We start from the raw sequence: 19730 nt of genomic DNA on the forward strand, positions 1-19730 counted from the left end.
ATAATAGATGAGAACTTACCAAGCCTATGGAAAAAACTAAAGCCTCAAATTCAAGGAGCAAACAGAACTCCGAGTTTTCTTAACCCCAACAAACGTACTCCAAGGCACATCATAATAAAAATGGCACAAACCAACGGCAAAGAAATAATTCTCAAGGCAGCCAGGAAAAAGAAGAATACAACATATAAAGGAAGGCCCATTAGATTATCATCAGATTTCTCAACAGAAACTATACAAGCTAGAAGAGAGTGGACCCCAATATTTAAAGTCCTGAAAGAGAGGAGCTTTCAGTCACGAATACTATACCCATCAAGGTTATCCTTCAAATATGAAGAAGAAATAAAAACATTCACAGATACAGAAAAGATGAGGGAATTTATCATCAGAAAACCCCCACTCCAGGAATTACTAAAGGGGGTTCTCCAATCAGATACAAAGAACAAAAAAAAAAACAAAGCTACAAGTAAAAGCTCCAAGAAGAACACAATAAAACCAAATTTAAACTGTGACAACAACAAAAAGAAGGGGGGAGGAGAGGATGGAGATTAACAGTAGCAAAGGACGATGGAGTACAAAAGTACTCACAAAATAGTGCACTACAATGAACAGGGTAGGAACATTTTTCATTACTTAAAGGTAACCACCATTGAAAAAACCACCACAGAAGCACATGAGATAAAAAAGATAGCAACAGAGGAAACCAATTAAAAACAAAAGATAGAAAAATGAAAGAGAAGGATCAAACAAGACACAAAACTAACAGAAAGCAATCTATAAAATGGCATTAGGGAACTCACAAGTGTCAATAATTACACTAACTGTAAATGGATTAAACTCACCAATAAAAAGGCACAGAGTAGCAGAATGGATTAAGAAAGAAAATCCAACTGTATGCTGCCTATAGGAACCTCATCTAAGTAACAAGGATAAAAACAAATTCAAAGTGAAAGGCTGGAAAACAATACTCCAAGCAAATAACATCCAAAAAAAAGCAGGCGTAGCAATACTCATATCTGATAATGATGACTACAAGACAGCAAAAGTACTCAGAAACAAAAATGGTCATTTCATAATGGCTAAAGGGACACTGAATCAAGAAGACATAACAATTCTTAATATATATGCACCAAACCAAGGAGCACAAAATATATAAGACAGCTACTTATTGACTTTAAAACAAAAACTGACAAAAATACAATCATACTTGCAGACCTCAATACACCGCTGATGGCTCTAGATTGGTCATCCAAACAGAGAATCAACAAAGATATAGTGGCCTTAAACAAAACACTAGAGCAACTGGATATGATAGACATCTACAGGACATTTCATCCCAAAGTGAATGAGTATACATTTCTCTCCAGTGTACATGAATCATTCTCAAGAATTGAACATATGTTGGGCCACAAAAACAACATCAACAAATTCAGAAAAATCGAAGTTGTACCAAGCATATTTTCTGATCATAAAGCCTTGAAACTAGAATTCAACTGCAAAAAAGAGGAAAAAAAATCCCACAAAAATGTGGAAACTAAACAACATACTTTTAAAAAATGAATGGGTCAAAGAAGAAATAAGTGCAGAGATCAAAAGATATATACAGACAAGTGAAAATGACAATATGACATATCAGAATCTATGGGATGCAGCAAAAGCAGTGATAAGAGGGAAGTTCATATCACTTCAGGCATATATGAACAAACAAGAGAGAGCCCAAGTGAACCACTTAAATTCACACCTTAAGGAATTAGTAAAAGAAGAACAAGGACAACCCAAAATCAGCCGAAGAAAGGAGATAATAAAAATCAGAGCAAAAATAAATGAAATAGATAACAGAAAACCTATAGAAAAAATTAATAGAACAAGGAGCTGGTTCTTTGAAACGATCAACAAAATTGACAAATCCTTGGCAAGACTTACCAAGGAAAAAAGAGAAAGAACTCATATAAACGAAATCCAAAATGAAAGAGGAGAAATCACCACAGACATCGTAGATATACAAAAGATAATTGTAAAATACTATGAAAAACTTTATGCCACTAAATTCAACAACCTAGAAGACATAAAAAAATTCCTAAAAAAATACAACCTTCCTAGACTGAGTCAAGAAGAAGCAGAAATCCTAAAAAGACTTATTAGTAGAAAAGAAATAGAAAAAAACATTAAAAAACCTCCCCAAAAACAAAAGTCCAGGCCCAGACGGCTATACCAGCGAATTTTATCAAACATTCAAAGAAGACTTGGTTCCTATTCTACTGAAAGTCTTCCAAAATATTGAAGAAGAAGCAATACTTCCAAACACATTTTATGAGGGCAACATAACCCTCATACCAAAACCGGGCAAGGATGGCACAAAAAAAGAGAACTACAGACCAATATCTCTAATGAATACAGATGCTAAAATATTAAACAAAATACTAACAAATCGAGTACAACAACATATTAAAAAAATAATACATCATGATCAAGTGGGATTCATCCTAGAATCTCAAGGATGGTTCAACATACGTAAAACGGTTAACGTAATACACCATATTAACAAAACAAACAATAAAAACCACATGATCTTATCAATAGACGCAGAAAAGACTTTCAATAAAATACAACACAATTTTATGTTTAAGACTCTCAACAAAATGGGTATAGAAGGAAAATATCTCAACATGATAAAGGCCATATATGATAAACCATCAGCTAACATCATATTACATGGCACAAAACTGAAGGCTTTCCCCCTTAAATCAGGAACAAGTCAGGGATGTCCACTCTCTCCACTCTTATTTAATGTGGTACTGGAGGTTCTAACCAGAGCAATCAAACAAGACAAAGAAATAAAAGGCATCCATATCGGAAAAGAAGAAGTAAAGGTAGCACTTTTTGCAGATGATATGATCCTATACATCGAAAACACCAAAGAATCCACAAAAAGACTACTAGAAACAATAAGCCAATACAGTAAGGTCGCAGGATACAAAATTAACATAAAGAAGTCCATAGCCTTTCTGTATACTAACAATGAAACATTTGAGAACGAACTCAAAAGAATAATCCCCTTCATGATTGCAACAAAAAAAAATAAAATACCTAGGAATAAACATAACAAAGAATGTAAAGGACTTATATAATGAAAACTACAAACCATTGTTAAGGGAAATCGAAAAAGATATAATGAGATGGAAGAATATTCCTTGTTCTTGGATAGAAAGAATAAATATAATCAAGATGGCCATATTACCCAAAGCAATATACAAATTTAATGCAATTCCCATCAAAATTCCAATGACATTTTTTAAAGAAATGGAGCAAAAAATCATCAGATTTATATGGAAGTATAAAAAAACCCGAGTAGCCAAAGCAATCCTAAAGAAAAAGAATGAAGCTGGGGGCATTACAATACCTGACTTCAAACTATATTATAGGGCCACGACAATCAAAACAGCATGGTATTGGCAGAAAAATAGACACTCAGACCAATGGAACAGAATAGAAAGTCCAGAAATTAAACCACATATATATAGTCAAATAATTTCTGATAAAGGGGCCAACATCACACAATGGAGAAAAGAAAACCTCTTCAACAAATGGTGCTGGGAAAACTAGAAAGCCACATGCAAAAGAATGAAACTGGACTACAGTCTGTCCCCTTGTACTAAAATTAACTCAAAATGGATCAAAGATCTAAACATAAGACCTGAACCAATAAAGTACATAGAAGAAGACATAGGTACTAAACTCATGGACCTGGGTTTTAAAGAGCATTTTATGAATTTGACTCTACAGGCAAGAGAAGTGAAGGCAAAAATTAATGAATGGGACTACATCAGACTAAGAAGTTTTTGCTCAGCAAGAGAAACTGATAACAAAATAAACAGACAGCCAAGTAAATGGGAAATGATATTTTCAAACAACAGCTCAGATAAGGGCCTGATATCCAAAATATACAAAGAACTCATAAAACTCAACAACAAATAAACAAACAATCCAATAAAAAAATGGGAAGAGGACAGGAACAGACACTTCTCCCAGGAAGAAATACAAATGGCCAACAGATATATGAAAAGATGCTCATCTTCTTTAGTTATTAGAGAAATGCAAATCAAAACTGCAATGAGATACCACCTCACACCTGTTAGATTAGCTATTATTAACCAGACAGGTAATAGCAAATGTTGGAGAGGCTGTGGAGAAAAAGGAACCCTCATTCACTGTTGGTAGGAATATAAAGTAGTACAACCAGTATGGAAGAAAGTATGGTGCTTCCTCAAAAAACTGAAAATAGAACTACCTTATGACCCAGCAATCCCTCTACTGGGTATATACCCCCAAAACTCAGAAACATTGATACATAAAGACACATGCAGACCCATGTTCATGGCAGCATTGTTCACAGTGGCCAGGACATGGAAATAAGTAAAAAGCCCATCAATAGATGACTGGATAAAGAAGTCTGGATAAAGAAGATATGGCACATATACACTATGGATTACTACTCAGCCATAAGAAATGATGACATCAGATCATTTACAGCAAAATGGTGGGATCTTGATAACATTATACTGAGTGAAATAAGTAAATCAGAAAAAACCAGGAACTGCATTATTCCATACGTAGGTGGGACATAAAAGTGAGATTAAGAGACATTGATAAGAGTGTGGTGGTTATGGGGGGGTGGGGGAGAGGGAGAGGAAAAGGAAAAAGGAGAGTGGGAGGGGCACAAAGAGAACTAGATAGAAGGTGACAGAGGACAATCTGACTTTGGGTGATGGGTATGCAACATAATTGAACGACAAGATAACCTGGACATGTTTTCTTTGAATATATGTATCCTGATTTATTGATGTCACCCCATTAAAAAAATAAAATTATTAAATATATATATATATATATATATAATTTTATCTTGAAATTTTTAATGTCAATAAAAAAAAAAAGAAAGAAAAAGAATCCTAGAGAAATCCAGAAGGAAAATCAGAATTCCTAACAAAGGGTAATACAAAATATCAAATTTTCCCTTTTCAAGTACAAACAGCAGGACTTTAGAATGATATTTACCAATTCTAGAGGAGGAAAAGTTTGTGTATAGATTTCTAACTGCCTCAGTAGTGTCACTCATGTTTGCCAGTACCTGAAAGTCATTTTTGCTTCTGCTTCAGTTCAGAAATAATCTTATTTAAATATCTTACTTAAAATGCCAAATATATATAAAGAAAATAGAGTGAAAGTTTAATCTAATGAAATATTCAAAATATGGATAACTTAGGTTTAAGGAGAAAAAAAGGAAAACTCATGTGAAAGATTGAATCAATGTTCTCATTTAAGACTAAATAATTACTGTAAATGTTGTTTTACAAGTCAATATCAAAATGATTTTCAAAGGTCAAAATGGCTTATTTCTTTTACCACCTGGCTCTCTAGTGGCACTTATTTATGGGTAATAATTACTTATGTTCCTGATCATCACTGACCTTGCTGGACTTTGTACTGGAGAAGAAAAGTATATATCTTCAGTATTATAAACTTGTTTTAGACCCAGTTGCTTTCAGAAAATTTCATTAAGTTCTATTTTGTACAAAATGTTGCTATCGGTAGTTGCTCGTTTAAAACAAATTCCATGCCTGAAATTGCTAAAGCCGCTCAGATAGCTTTCAGTTCAAATGATAGGGAGCCAGGATGTTAACCCACGCAGGAACTATTTTCACTTCTTTGTCTCCGAATATTTGCATTGTTTCTTTGTATTTATTATTGCTATTGGGCTAGAGACTATTTTATAGACTAAAAATCAAGTAAATATATATATTATTTTTCTGTTATTTGCGAAAGAACTGCTACTAGAAAATGCATATGAACAACTAACTATTCTATAGAAATCCAAAGTTTTACAAATTTGTGCTCTTGAAGTTAACCTTATACATTAAAAAATGTATTATATAGCTATATACATTTAAAAGAAGTAAAAACAGATCTGTGCAATAAAAATCATTGAGAGTTTAGAGAATAATATATTTGAAAAAGAGATATAAGAAATTCAGAACAGATTTCAGGCTTTTCTTAGCATAAATAAACCTCCAAATCTCTTCTAGCATGCAGAAAGTGATTCTTAACCAATTTCAAGCATTCAGGTGCTTTCATCCATGAGAAGTTTGGGGAGAGTTTTGCCCGCAGGCATTAAAAGCACTAACTCCTATAATACGAAATCTCACCTGTGCTTTCTCAGCTCTTTACCACTGGATTCAGGAAGCTCCCTCATTGAGTAGCATTCTAAAATAACTTTAGGCATGTGGAGATACTATTTAAATACACAGAGACGTTGTTGTTTTGAAAAGCAACGAACAGGAATTATCAACACCAGCATAGGAAGTATCTATATAACCATGGAGATAATCTATGAAAGAAAATAAATTCTAAGACAAATAATGTTGTAACACTAAGGAGAAGCAGCAGATTAGAGGGCAAAAGAAGATTCTTGGTTAGTTCAATACCTCAAACACATGGGAGGAATTACTGGCATCATTAGGATCGGTAGTGATATTACAGATCAATTTCCAGAATGACAATTGCAGACAATCACGAGCTAGAACTCCAGAGCTTGAAAGCTGTCTGTAGGCGTGTGTAATGAATTATGGAGAGGAGCCATTAAAGCGACAGCGTGTACTGCGGCATTTTGTACATCATCATGAGATGAAGGTGGTTATCAGTACAGATCTGCATGCAGGCGCTGGAGGGAAAATAAAATTTTAAAAATGAGTACTGATCAAATAGTATGTCTGCATGATGGACGTAAGTGAGGGGAAGGCAGATTAGAAAGTAGTACTTACAAATAAATAAGTATGTACACGTAGATCTGTCTTTATATATGGGAAGAGAAATCTTATATTTCTCTCTACTTTTTGTAAAACACACGAGGGAAAAAAAGCCCAAGGGCAGGCAGAATAAATGAGAAAAATGAAATGACAGAAAGAATTAAGTCTCAAGTAGCTTGGCTAAGCAGATTTAAATGTCTGGCTGTGTTCTTAAAAAAATAATAAAAGAGATTTAGGTTTGTGGTTTGTTTGTTTCCTTTCTATAAAGCCAGTAGCCACGGCCACCATCACAGCCGCCTGGCCCGTGCAGGTTCTCATTAGATTCGGACAGACAGTAATGAAACAATGGAGCCAAGAACTGGTGGGCCATTAGCTTTAATCCTAGCTTGTACCCGGCGGGCAAGAAATACACACACTGGGCTCCAAAACCCACTCATTCAGTGCTAATAAAGCCACTGACTTATCCAAGTTTCCTAGAATCAAAGGTTTCTACTTCACCAGCCTTTTTCACCGCTGTTACCCATCTCCTTCTCTCTGCACAAACTGCACAAACTGGCTTCTCCCTCAGCACTCCACCATCTTGGCTGCCTCTCCTCTCCTCCATGTGGCCGTACTCTGCTCTCTGCTCTAATTTTAATCTCAGGAACTGAGAGAGCAAGCTCCCGGTCTGCCTCACTTTATAGTGTAGAAACCAAAACCTTTAATCCAATATACAAACAAGGAAGATTTTGATACAAAGTCACTTATCTGAGGCATAATGAGAGTGCACCACCCCACATCAAAAAGGGTGGGAAAGGCTTGGTCCCAAAACCAAGCCCCAGGCTACAAGGATCCTGCCTGCCCACAGCCCACCCCCAACACACATTAATATAATCACGCCCATCCCAAGCAAGAAGGGTAACCAATACCATCATCTGGGTGACGGGCTTCCATGTGGGCAGCGCCATCTTTAACAAAGTGAGCATAATATATTTTATCAGCCCAACACTTTCCTTAGCATTTTGGTTAGTTATTTGTTATTTATTTTCTACCACTGAAAAAATTTTGCTGTTTTTTTTTTTTTTTTTCATTTACATGAGTAACTCTTTTAGGGGCACTCTATAGAGATTTATATGTCCAGTGGATCACAGTTGATATTTTCCCTAGAGCATATTGGAAGAGATGACAAGCATTTTCTTTTTCTTTAGGTCATTTAATAGCTACCTTGTAAAATTAAATAGTTCTTTACACGTTGTTTGGCTCTTAAAATGTAACATAGTTACACATGAAATGATTTGAGATCCATTTCTAAGAAAAGTGACTGTCAAATTACATTCTCCTAATATGCTCCTTATTCATTTTACAGTTTTTGCCCAGAATTTCTAGCACAAACTTTCCTACAATTGGTAAGCTTGGACATGAGAATAATCTGACTTCTACTTGTATGCATATCATCCTGACACCTGGCTGTCCTAAGGGGATTCAAGACTGCACAAAGCTGCCAAGTTATTACAGTCCTTCATGAAAGATTGCCTGAAGTGATGTAACAACATCAGACATCCAGCTCTAGTTGACACTGAAACATCATTTACAGAAAACAGTTGCTTTGGGCATATTTTTATTTGAGCTGTGATGACTCCATCTGATCATCTACATGACATACCTGTGGTAATAACATTAATCAATACATTATTCTATTACTCTTTCATTTATTTAATTATTCATTATCTACCAGTTATTTTTCTTTTCTTTTTCAGATTGCCACTTTTGGCCTTTATATTAAAAATTGATTATAGAATGATATTATTCTTATCTTAAACAGTAGAGGAATAAAAGATCTTCATTTTCAAGATTACTACAACTACCATAGGAATTAATTTGGAATGTTTTCTATACTACTATAGTTTGTCAATTTACATAATAAAAGAAACATCACACCTCTCAATGATAAAAAAATAAATGTCTGCAAGAACATTATAGAGGATTAAACAGGAAATTTTAGAAAAACTAAATCAAGGCATAGATGAAAATAATTTAAAATTTAAATGTAACATTGATTTATATAATGAAGTAACTACATTTACACTTTTTGCCATTATAGGATGTAAGGAAGGTCATGGCAACATCCATAAATTATTGGTCTCCCAAACCATTTATTACTGACTTAGTCTTTGTTTACTTCAAAAAAAGGTATATTTCAACAACTCTGAAGTGTATTGCTGTACCAGTCCTTACTAAATAAACTGAGATTATTTCATGTAGTATCATTTCTTATGATTGTATTATATATCTTCTAGGTGAAAATACCTCAACCACATTATTCTAAGAAGTAGAAAGAAAGGTTTCTGACATCCTCATCACTATCTCTCTTTCTGAGTGTCCCAACAGAGCCACACACTGCTACTAGATTTTTTCTCCTGACAGCAAGGCAGCCAGGCCAGTCACCAATTCAAATGACAGGTGGGGAGGTTGGGTGAGAGAAGGGAAAGGAGTGAAGGCTAGATTTAAATATTGATAGTAGCTTGAAAATATTTCTCACAGCATAAAATACAGTATTCCAGAGATCAAAGCAATATATTCTAAATGTTTGGGCAAAAATATCCTATTCTAGTCAACCACAGTCTAATTCTATCTAGTATTCATCATCTCACCTCAAATTTTGTCTTTTTTCACAGTCCTGTAAAATTCTACATATTTCCAATTATTATAGGTGTCATTACTTCATTTCAGAAAAAAAAAAAGAATTGTAGGCTGTCCTAAAATTTGTACCCTTAGGATTTTAATTTGTGGAGGTGAATGAGTGATGACATGAAGAGGCCAATATACGACTGAAAAAAGATCTTAACCATTACTTATATTTCCCAAGAAAGGGAGGCACGCTGACACCATACAGGACCACATAGGGATGCGCCGGGTTTGGTCAGGAGGCAAATGCAGAGGCGAGGAAGAGCCCCAAGCTGAAGCCTTTACTGTATACCCATGGGAAGTGCAAAGCAGGACAAAGTATACAGCTTGGTATGGCAGGTCTGAATAGGCTCTGCAGGTTTAGAGTTCCAGCTATTGGTGTTCTCCAGTTGCTGGTACCTGGCTGAGGAACGATACAGCAAGTAGATATATTGGCTTGGTGTGGGAGAGAGGTAAGAAAATGACTGGGGTTATGGGTTCAGGATTGGTTGGCTTGTCCATAGACCAGCTGTTATTATCTTTGGGAATTATCTAGTTCTGGGAGGGGTCTTTAAGGCCCCCAAATGCCACATCATCAAGAATACAGTACATGAGGAAATATTTGTAGTTAATATATATAATTGGCCCTGTGATGAACAGATGCCAAACAGACAAATAATGAATCTGTGAAATCAGAGAACAAAGGACACCGTCAAATATTGAATAGATCACTATAAAGCATAGGTTGGTGGTTTGTTATAAAATATTAGATATTTTTATATGTTAGGCCCAGTAACTTTACTTCTTCTGACACAGTAATTGTACTATGTTCTACCAAAGAAACAAAAACAAACAAATAAAAAAGATATTTTCAAAAAGCTATCAAAAAAGGATTTATCAAAAGTATGATTTTTAATAGAAAAACCTGAAAACAACTTAGTTGTTTCCTATATGTGAATGACTAAATGACACCTATCCATATGGATTAGTATGTTCCCTTCAAAAATTACAGTTTTTAAGAATATTAACATGGAAAGGTGCTCTGATGTCAAAATAAGTTAAAATAAAGGGTATAAAAATATTTTCTTCTAAATGTCATAATTTTCTCTACCTTTTATTAAAATATATACTCCTCCAACTTAAGAATAGCATTAAAATTCCCCCAAATCTCATTATCAGATTTTTTCCAGAATTTTCTCCGTCTTATGTCCAACAAAAGTTATTATTTTCTATACTTTATGACATTTTCTTATAGCCTTGATGATTATATCCTCTTTTTACACTGCCTTTCCCCCATGTTATATTTTATTTCTTCAGTCTTTAAAAAAATACACTTCCTTTACAAAATTTTTCATGATTTTCTTCGCTCTAAGAAACCTCTCTAACAATTTTCTCTATCTTCTTTGGCCTTAGTTATTGGGGCCTATTTCTCTTCTTCCCTACCTTTAACCCCCTACCTAACCATGATCATCCCAGTATTAATGTCATTATCAATGCATATTTTCTTTATGCATAAAACATTCTCAAGTACTTGTAGCACAAATAAATAAACTACATTTGTATGTTACACAGCATTACAAGGAGTATTGATCTCACAGCAATTCCTACATGTGATAATTCATTCCACAGCAAGTAAACAATTTGCAAAAAAAGAAATACTTGTTAATTGATTTTATTAATGTGAACTATATGAATCCTGGGACATGTTCATTGAATTGGTGCTGGGATGTTTTCAAATATCAGAACAATGTGAAATCAAGTGTAGCAAGATGCTTAGTATTTAAATCTCACTAATAATAGGATTTAATCTTGCATTTATGATTTATTCATCTTTGAATATTAATTATATTTGATGTTAATATCTGAATATCTATACTGAAAGTAATATAGTATGTGCATTATTAATTTGAAGAGGTAGTTAGAAATCAATATTCATGAACTAAATAGTTACTGTTCTCACTGAAAACATGATTAATAAATTTGTTATAGGAAATCTACTTTGACTTAATGTTTTATCAGAGAGAAAAAATCCATCTTTATTATTCCACTTCCAAGGAAGGAAATTTTTGTCTTCAAGAAAATGAACTATAGCCCCCTGGTGGGCATGCCGAGTGGATCCCTGTCAGGCTCATGCTGGAGTTTGTCTCTCTACCTCCCTGCTTCTTACTTCAAAAGAATACAAAAAGAAAGAAAGAAAGAAAGAAAGAAAGAAAGAAAGAAAGAAAGAAAGAAAGAAAGAAAGAAAGAAAGAAAGAAAGAAAGAAAGAAAGAAAGAAAGAAAGAAAGAAAGAAGAAAGGAAGGAAGGAAGGAAGAAAGAAAGAAAGAAAGAAAGAAAGAAGGAAAGAAAGAGGAAAAGAAAATTAACTATAGTTTTTATTTATATACAATTTTGTTTTTAGTTTTGCTATATCAGGTATTCCTCCCTAACTTCTATTTATGGAGTTTATCCTCTGGTGAAATGATGTAATTAATTTGTAGAGGGAATACATCTAAAATCAGAAATTCATAAGAAGAAAACTTTCTTTATTCATCTGTAAAATTGCTTCCTTCAACAAAAAAACAGAAGGAGTACAAACAATCCAGGAGACAACTTATCTGGGGAGTGAAGACAGTTTATGGAATGCATATTAAAAATAAACAAGAGAGAAAACACTTTTTCTACCATTATATTAACAAGCCATATAGAAATATATTTGAGAATACCAAATGCCACCAAGGAACATAATTTCCCTGATTCCAGTTTTGTTTTTGATATTTACTTCATTAACTTCTGATTCTCATTTATCAGGTTCTTTGTTTTACTGTGTTTTATACTTCCAGGATAAGAGTTGGTATGTATAAAGTAGAATAGCAGTTGTTTTGTTCTTGTTTCATAGACATCAATTCTCCATTTGCTAAATAGAAGAAGCAGTGAAGATAATGGGGAAAAAAAGAAGATGCACACACACAGAGTTGAGCCTTAAACAATGCAGGGGTCAGGGGAGCCAACCACCTGTATTGTTTAGATTTCTCTCTATTAAAGCACAGACAAGGTGATGACAAACATTTTACATATTTCTTAAAATATACTTGATATATAATATTGTGTAAATTAAGATGTACAACATGTCAAATAAATAAATTTATATATGTTAATATGTTCAAATGTCTAATAATTAGTTATTTTTAAAATTATTATAGTTTTTCTTAATTTTTAAATTTTATTCAGAAAATTAACTTTAACATGGTGACATTGATCAATAAGAGTACATAAGTTTCAGGTAAACATTTCTATAGCATTTGAACAGTTGATTATGTTTAAATCATCCAAGTCAAAGCATTTTCCATCATCTTATATTTGTCCCTCTTTACACCCTTCTGTTTACCTCCTCCCCCATCTCCCTCCCCATATCCCCTTCCCCCTAGTAACCACTTTACTTTTATCTATGTCCATGAGTCTCAGTTTTATATCCCACCTATGTGTGAAATCATACTGTTCTGAGCTTTTTCTGATTTACTTATTTCACTCAGTATAATGTTCTCAAGGTCCATCTATGTTGTCATAAATGTTACTATGTTATCAATTCTCATTGCTGAGTAGTATTCCATTGTATATATGTATCACATCTTCTTTATCCAATCAGCTATTGAGGGACACTTTGGTTATTTCCATGTCTTGGCCACTGTGAACAATATTGCGATGAATATGGTGTGCATGTGTTTTTACCTACCAATGTTTTTTTAGTTTTGGGGGTAGATACCCAGTAGAGGGATTGCTGGGACATGTGGTAGTCTATTCTTAATTTATTGAGGAAACACCATGCTTTTTTCCATAATGATTGTACTAATTTGCATTCCAACCAGCAGTGAATAAGGGTTCCTTTTTCTCCACAGCCTCTCCAACACTTGTTATTACCTGTCTTGTTGATAATAGCTAATCTAACAGGTGTGAGGTGTATCTCATTGTAGTTTTTATTTGGATATCTGAAATAGCTAGTGAAGATGAGCACCTTTTTTATATATCTGTTGTTCATTGGTATGTCCTCTTGGAAGAAGTGTCTGTTCAAGTCCTCTCCCCATTTTTTAATTGGATCATTTGCTTTTATAGTTTTTATAAAGATCCTCAATGTTTTTATTGTTTTCTATTATTGCATCACTATGAGAAATCATTTATTTGAGATGTGCATTTAAAATGTCCATACTTTATATCATGACTATAAATTCCATTAAGTCAATTCAGTTTATATTCTATAATTTATTTTATATATATTTTATATTTATATTCTATATATATTTTATATAAATACAACACTTATTGCACTGTATTTTATACTTCTTTTTTTCTTTTCCAAATTTTACACTAAAATATGAGATCCTTGGTAAAAGGATTATTATTTTATATTTTATTTATTTTTATTATTTTTATTCTTGGTAGAAGGGATTTTTATTTTAAATTGTATAACTTTGTCAATTTTCAAGTATTTTTACCTACTAAAAATGAAAATGTCATATGACTCAACTTAAAATACACATCACGTCAGTGCTTAACTTGATTTATGGAACATAATTGGTGTTCAAAAAATGTTTGATGGGCAAATTAAAAATAAATGGCAATGTATATGGTAAGAATTCTTGAAACTACTGAAGTGTTCTTACTCTATCTTTTCCCTGTTCTGATTCAGTAAAAAGGAAAACTCAGAAACAGAACCCTTGCCCCCCTGACGCTGCAACATGCAGAGCGCAGGCAGTCTCAGGCACTTTCCTTGGATGGTTCCCCACACCGCTTCACTGAGGCCTGCTAGACCAGGAAGTTTGCATCCTGTCCAATCACACAAGAAAACAAACGAGAAACAGATACAGAAAATTACCAGCAATTATTTTCTCCATTTCCTTATCCCACTCAAACCTCTACTCCCACTACTTGGTCTAAAAGTCATCAGGCTTACTTGGAACAACTTTTTCCATGACTTCTAAACTATCAGATCTCTTAGGTTTCCTTCTTGCTCACTCTTGTACTAGTCAGGGAAGGCTTCCTCTTTTTTTTTTTTTTTTTCTTCTTTTTTTTTTTCACGTCAGACGGGTAATGTGCCGACGTCGTAACAAGGTTTGAGGGAGGCACATGTCACACAAGAGCGTGAACACCCAATCATCACACTTGGCTTCCTCTTCTAAACTGACACTTGAGCCCTTCCAGACCTGTCCATGACTCTCTGACTTTGGTTCCCCTCATTTTCTCCCTGGACACTTCTTCCACTCCTACGTCCAGTCGTTCCCTGGTGCCAAAGCCTTCTGAATTGATCTCTCTAGCCCTGGCCTGTCTCCTGAGGTCTGGGACTACCCTTTCCCAGAAATACCTTGAGGCATCTAAAATATGTTACACTGATTAATCATATCCTCTCACAAACCTCTGTTCCTTTCCCCACCTTGCCTATCATAAGGGAGCATATTACCAATCATTTATTCTAATATTCAATCAGTGATAACGATCAATTATACATCATTAATTATCTTGTGACAGTATTCTGTGTATCCTTTATATCAACTATCACTAATTTCCTCTGTGGCTATCATCTCCTGACTGGGTACTTTCTAGTTTTTTTCCCACTATAATTTATATATTATGAAAATAACTATTATAAGGTATATATTTTAATAATTAATATATAATATAATACATGCTAGTCAATTTCCAATTCTACAAAGAATTATCTTAAGCATCCACATCTGTTCATTGAATACTCTGACTAAATTATTTTGCTGACTTCATATTCCCCGTGGGGCATAATGTGAAGGACTGTTTAGGTTGGAATCTGTAATCTGTGCCCCGCTTCAGTTTCAAGCTCCATCTTCTTTAATTACACCCCTTCCTCACGGCGTGGTTCCCACACTAAACTGTGTGTGGTTCCCTGGATGAAACAAATTTCCTCTCTCAACTCTGGTCCTAAGCATATAATCTTGCTTCTTATTGAAGTATTTCCTTCAACATATGAACTCCACTAGTACCTTCCATCTACATTTTATTGAAAGAATATATTCTCTTTCAGGCCTTATTGAAAACATATTTTATTTGTTAGTTTTTCTACTTTATGCTACTTTATCGGGTCATACTCATTCCTGACTAATCACTTTTCACACTAATTATAATCACTTTATGAGATGCATTCTTTCTCTGTTAGAGAAAGGTAGTAGAAAATGGCACTTAAGTATACAGCCTAATATATCACCTGGCACATTTAGTTTTTGTTTTTCATTAAGAAATTTTAATATGGTGATTATTACACTTCAGGTATAATAAACTAATCTCCATGCAAATTCTGTGAGTGAGTAGCAATGTTATTTAATTTCACATTGAGCCAACTGAGGTTGAGAAAGGTTGAAAAACTATGAAATACCAAACAATTATTAAGATGTGGAACTAAGATTAACTATTAGTGGCTCACAATTATTTTTAACTCAATAAATAAAAATATGGGTGACTTACGGAATGAGTGCAAAAAAATTCTTTTTTCAGACCAACAAATATATGTTAACAGTGACTGAAGTATACTTTTCATATCTCAGTCTCTTGTCCTTTGAATTATTTTTCCCCTGAAAGCTACTCAGTTCTCAGGCAAGTATATTTCTGAAAGTTTACCTAACTATGAATCTTAATTTAAAAGCGGACACAATAGGCAAAACTGGGACATCGGTTATTTATATAAGGTCTACCGTTAAGTTCTGTCCGTTTTTGGAATAAAACAAAATACAAATTTTTCTTACTGTCAATAAACTTTATTAAATAATATAATTTCCATTATTATTAATTATTTCTTGCCAGCGTGAGGGCAATTTGTATATCCTATTTTTGAAAAATGTTTTATCTTTTGATACGAAAAATTGAACCAGTGCTTGTTTGATATCTTCTTCATTTTTGAATTTTTTGCCCTTCAAAAAATTTTGTAAGGACAAAAACAAGTGATAGTTGGAGGGTGCTAAGTCTGAGAAATATGGTAGATGCGACAGACATGCTTCTGTAGCATTTCTTCCTTGTTGAAATTTGTAAAAATTACAGTGGTGTAAACGAACTTTATCAGTAGCCATGGGTACACTATAGCTTCACACATAAGACTAACGTGAATCAACTTTGTTTTAGTTAATTTGCTACATCAGTATGTATACATTAAGTGATAAAAATAGGCACATATGCACCAAATAAACATGTGCTTACGTGTCGAAACTTGTGATAGAAACGAACAGAACTTTCCGGTAGACCTTATATTAAGTTGAATACACCTCTTAGTAACTTTAAAATACTTTTTGCTATGAATAGTTGTGCTCACTGTGTCCAGAACAAAGGTTTCTGGCCAAGAGGACTAAAATCCAGTCCAGAATGTACTGTCCTTTTGGAGGAAGAAATAACAGTTTAACTTATTATTTTTCTCAGCAAGCAGGGATATGTTTTCCAATTAATGTGCCAGATTGGGTGTTTTTTTTTCCTAATTCTAATACACACACACACACACACACACATATGTGTTAATATATATTAACACATATAATTTTCTCATTAGGGAATGAGAAAATATAACAGCTAACCCAAGTATTGTTAAGAATATTAAATTAAATAACCCATACAAAAGACCAGCACTAGCCTGACCAGGCAGTGGTGCAGTGGTGCAGTGGATAGAGCATTGGACTGGGACGCGGAGGACCCAGGCTCAAAACCCCGAGGTTGCCGGCTTGAGCACAGGCAAATCTGGTTTGAGCAAGGCTCACCAGCTTGAGCCCAAGATTGCTGGCTTGAGCTAAGGGTCACTTGGTCTGCTGTAGCCTCCCAGCCAAGGCACATATGAGAAAGCAATCAATGAACAACTAAGGTGCTACAACAAAGAATTGATGCTTCTCATCTCTCTCCCTTCCTGTCTATCTGTTCCTCTCTCTGTCACACACACACATGCACACACTCACACATGCGCAGCACCAGAACTCTGCACTGCACAGTAACTACATAAATGTTACATAAATATTGGCTTTGATTGTTATTATTTTCTATTAATATCACCATTATTATCTTTTAAAAGTTCTGGGAGAAGTGAAGAATACCTTTGCATTTTCTACCCCTGCCAAGGTGACAGAAAAGCTTGGGATTTTCTACATGAACTTTGACCAGTCAGCTGTTGAAGGCTGATTCTGAAGATCATTCCAGATGGCCACATGAGCCAGGGAAGCCAAAAAAGCCCGTAAAGAAAGCTGGTGGGCAATGAGCTGCAGGTGCTGGGATTTAGAAGTCTACCTTGTCCACTGAAGCATATTTAAGAGTCCATGAGCAGGGCGCTGATTGCATCTGTAAAGGTTTTCAAACTCTGTTCACTTAAGAGTGAACCAATGAAATTAGAAAGGGCTTTTATTCTTACACACACACACACACACACACTTATCTATGAAATAGAAAACAAGGTATTGAGGGAGATCATCATGAATTTACCAAAGGCACTAAAAGTTCTCACTGCTGAAATGAAATACATAAAAATAATTGTAAAAGTTAACTTTATGCCTTTTATTTAGCCTTACAAAATATTGGGATGATTATTTAAAAAAATAACCTAGTTTATCTGCCTGTGTTTATTCCAATTATAATAAGCTTTGCATAAGAGGTAACATTATCTTTTATAAAAACATAAAACTAAATGTATAGTGAGTGGAATGTGAAACATGACTTGTGAAAAACCAGTGAATTACGCGGGCAGTACATGAAGGTGGTGTGGTAAACTAACAGAAGTAAAATACGCATCTTGAATTAAGCTGAACACAATCTAATGAACCTGTAATTAAAGTATTCAAACATATAATCAGGTATACCTTACCAGAAACATGAACCTAACCTCAGAATATTTTTAATATCATCCTTTTTCAAAATACTTCACAGAAAGAAATTAAACAACCAGCTTCCCCAATAATGCTCTGTGAATCTTTCTGTGGTGGTAAGTGGTGTGTATTAATAATACACCCATTTGACACATAGAGGCATATCCCTTTTTACTGCGCTTCACAGAGGTTGCATTCTTCACAAATAGAAGGCAAGACCGTCCTCCAGCAGAAAGATTACGACTCACTTTTATTGTGATACTCGCTGCTTTACTGCAATAGTTTGAAACTGAACCTGCAGTATCACTGAGGTGTGTCAGTATGAGTTTTCAACCCACAAGGGAATGATCTATTGATTCCTCATTCATTTGATATTCTAAAATTACTTTTTAGACACATATTATGTACAAAACACAACTCTATACACTAGAGATATACAGTGCAGAGAAGGCAGACAATAAGTTAACATATAAAATGTGAAATGGTGATGAGCTCAACAGAGAACAATGAAACCATGATAGTTGATACTAAGTTCCCAGGCCAAGAAGAGGATAAAAATATTTTAATGTTGTTCAAAGAAGCGTTTAATAAAGTGTAGTTTTGGAGAATATTTGAGCTTCAATGTGCCTACATTTGATATTGGTCAGAGAATAAAATTTATTGAAAGTCTCTTTCTGCATGAGACCAATAAATGAATTCAGTGCGAGTAGCATATGATACCCAAACACTGAGCTTTGTGGCAACCTAAGGGTTACATGTCAGGGGCAGTGGAGGCATTCAGCAGGTTTGCAGTAGTTTGGCAGAACCGATACCTAATTGTTTTTGAGTTTGGTGAACTGGTTGTTAAAATGGCACTTGTCATCAGGGTTCTCTCTAAGGTGGGTGCCTGGGCAGCCATTCAATGTGGAAATCACAGATTGGCAACATTCCTTACTCTTTGTTAACGTTCATCTGCACAAAAGCATGGTCTAAGTGCCCATAGTCATGTTCATTCCGGCCACAGGGGAAAAAATTGCAAGTGAGGATACCATTCAAGAAGCAATATGGAAATATCTTAAATAACAGTTGTACTGTTTTTTGTCAGGTATTATGTAATATTTTTCCATTGATATTTTAAAACTCTTTCTTACAACATAATCTAGTTCTGTGTAACTCTTTTATTCTTCTTAAGTAAGAAATGCATGATATAGTAAACTATCTTTCGGTTTATCGTACTTTTATACTTAAAATGGTCATCAGGGCAGAGAACTGGTAGTTAAATGGTTTGCAGCCCACTGCTGGTCAGGGGGAAGTGAAGGAGTCATCAGTGAGCCAGAGAAGCTGCATGCAGTAACAGAGGTTGGAGGAAAACCCACGAAGTGCAGTATCATTAGAACCACGTTAAAAATGGAAAGAGTTCAAGGAAAAGCAAGCAAGAGATCCCCTGTGTGAAACGCTGCTGAGTTCTTACAGGGAAGCAGGAA

At 34.5% G+C, this 19730-nt stretch overlaps 1 pseudogene; it reads right to left on the minus strand.

Annotated features, from left to right (window-relative positions):
* Window positions 1-14493: 14493 nt before the first annotated feature.
* On the minus strand, window positions 14494-14584 carry LOC136389975 (small nucleolar RNA U13; annotated as a pseudogene).
* Window positions 14585-19730: the final 5146 nt, after the last annotated feature.

The sequence above is a fragment of the Saccopteryx leptura genome, chromosome 1 (assembly GCF_036850995.1).
Source record: "Saccopteryx leptura isolate mSacLep1 chromosome 1, mSacLep1_pri_phased_curated, whole genome shotgun sequence".
Taxonomy (NCBI): domain Eukaryota; kingdom Metazoa; phylum Chordata; class Mammalia; order Chiroptera; family Emballonuridae; genus Saccopteryx; species Saccopteryx leptura.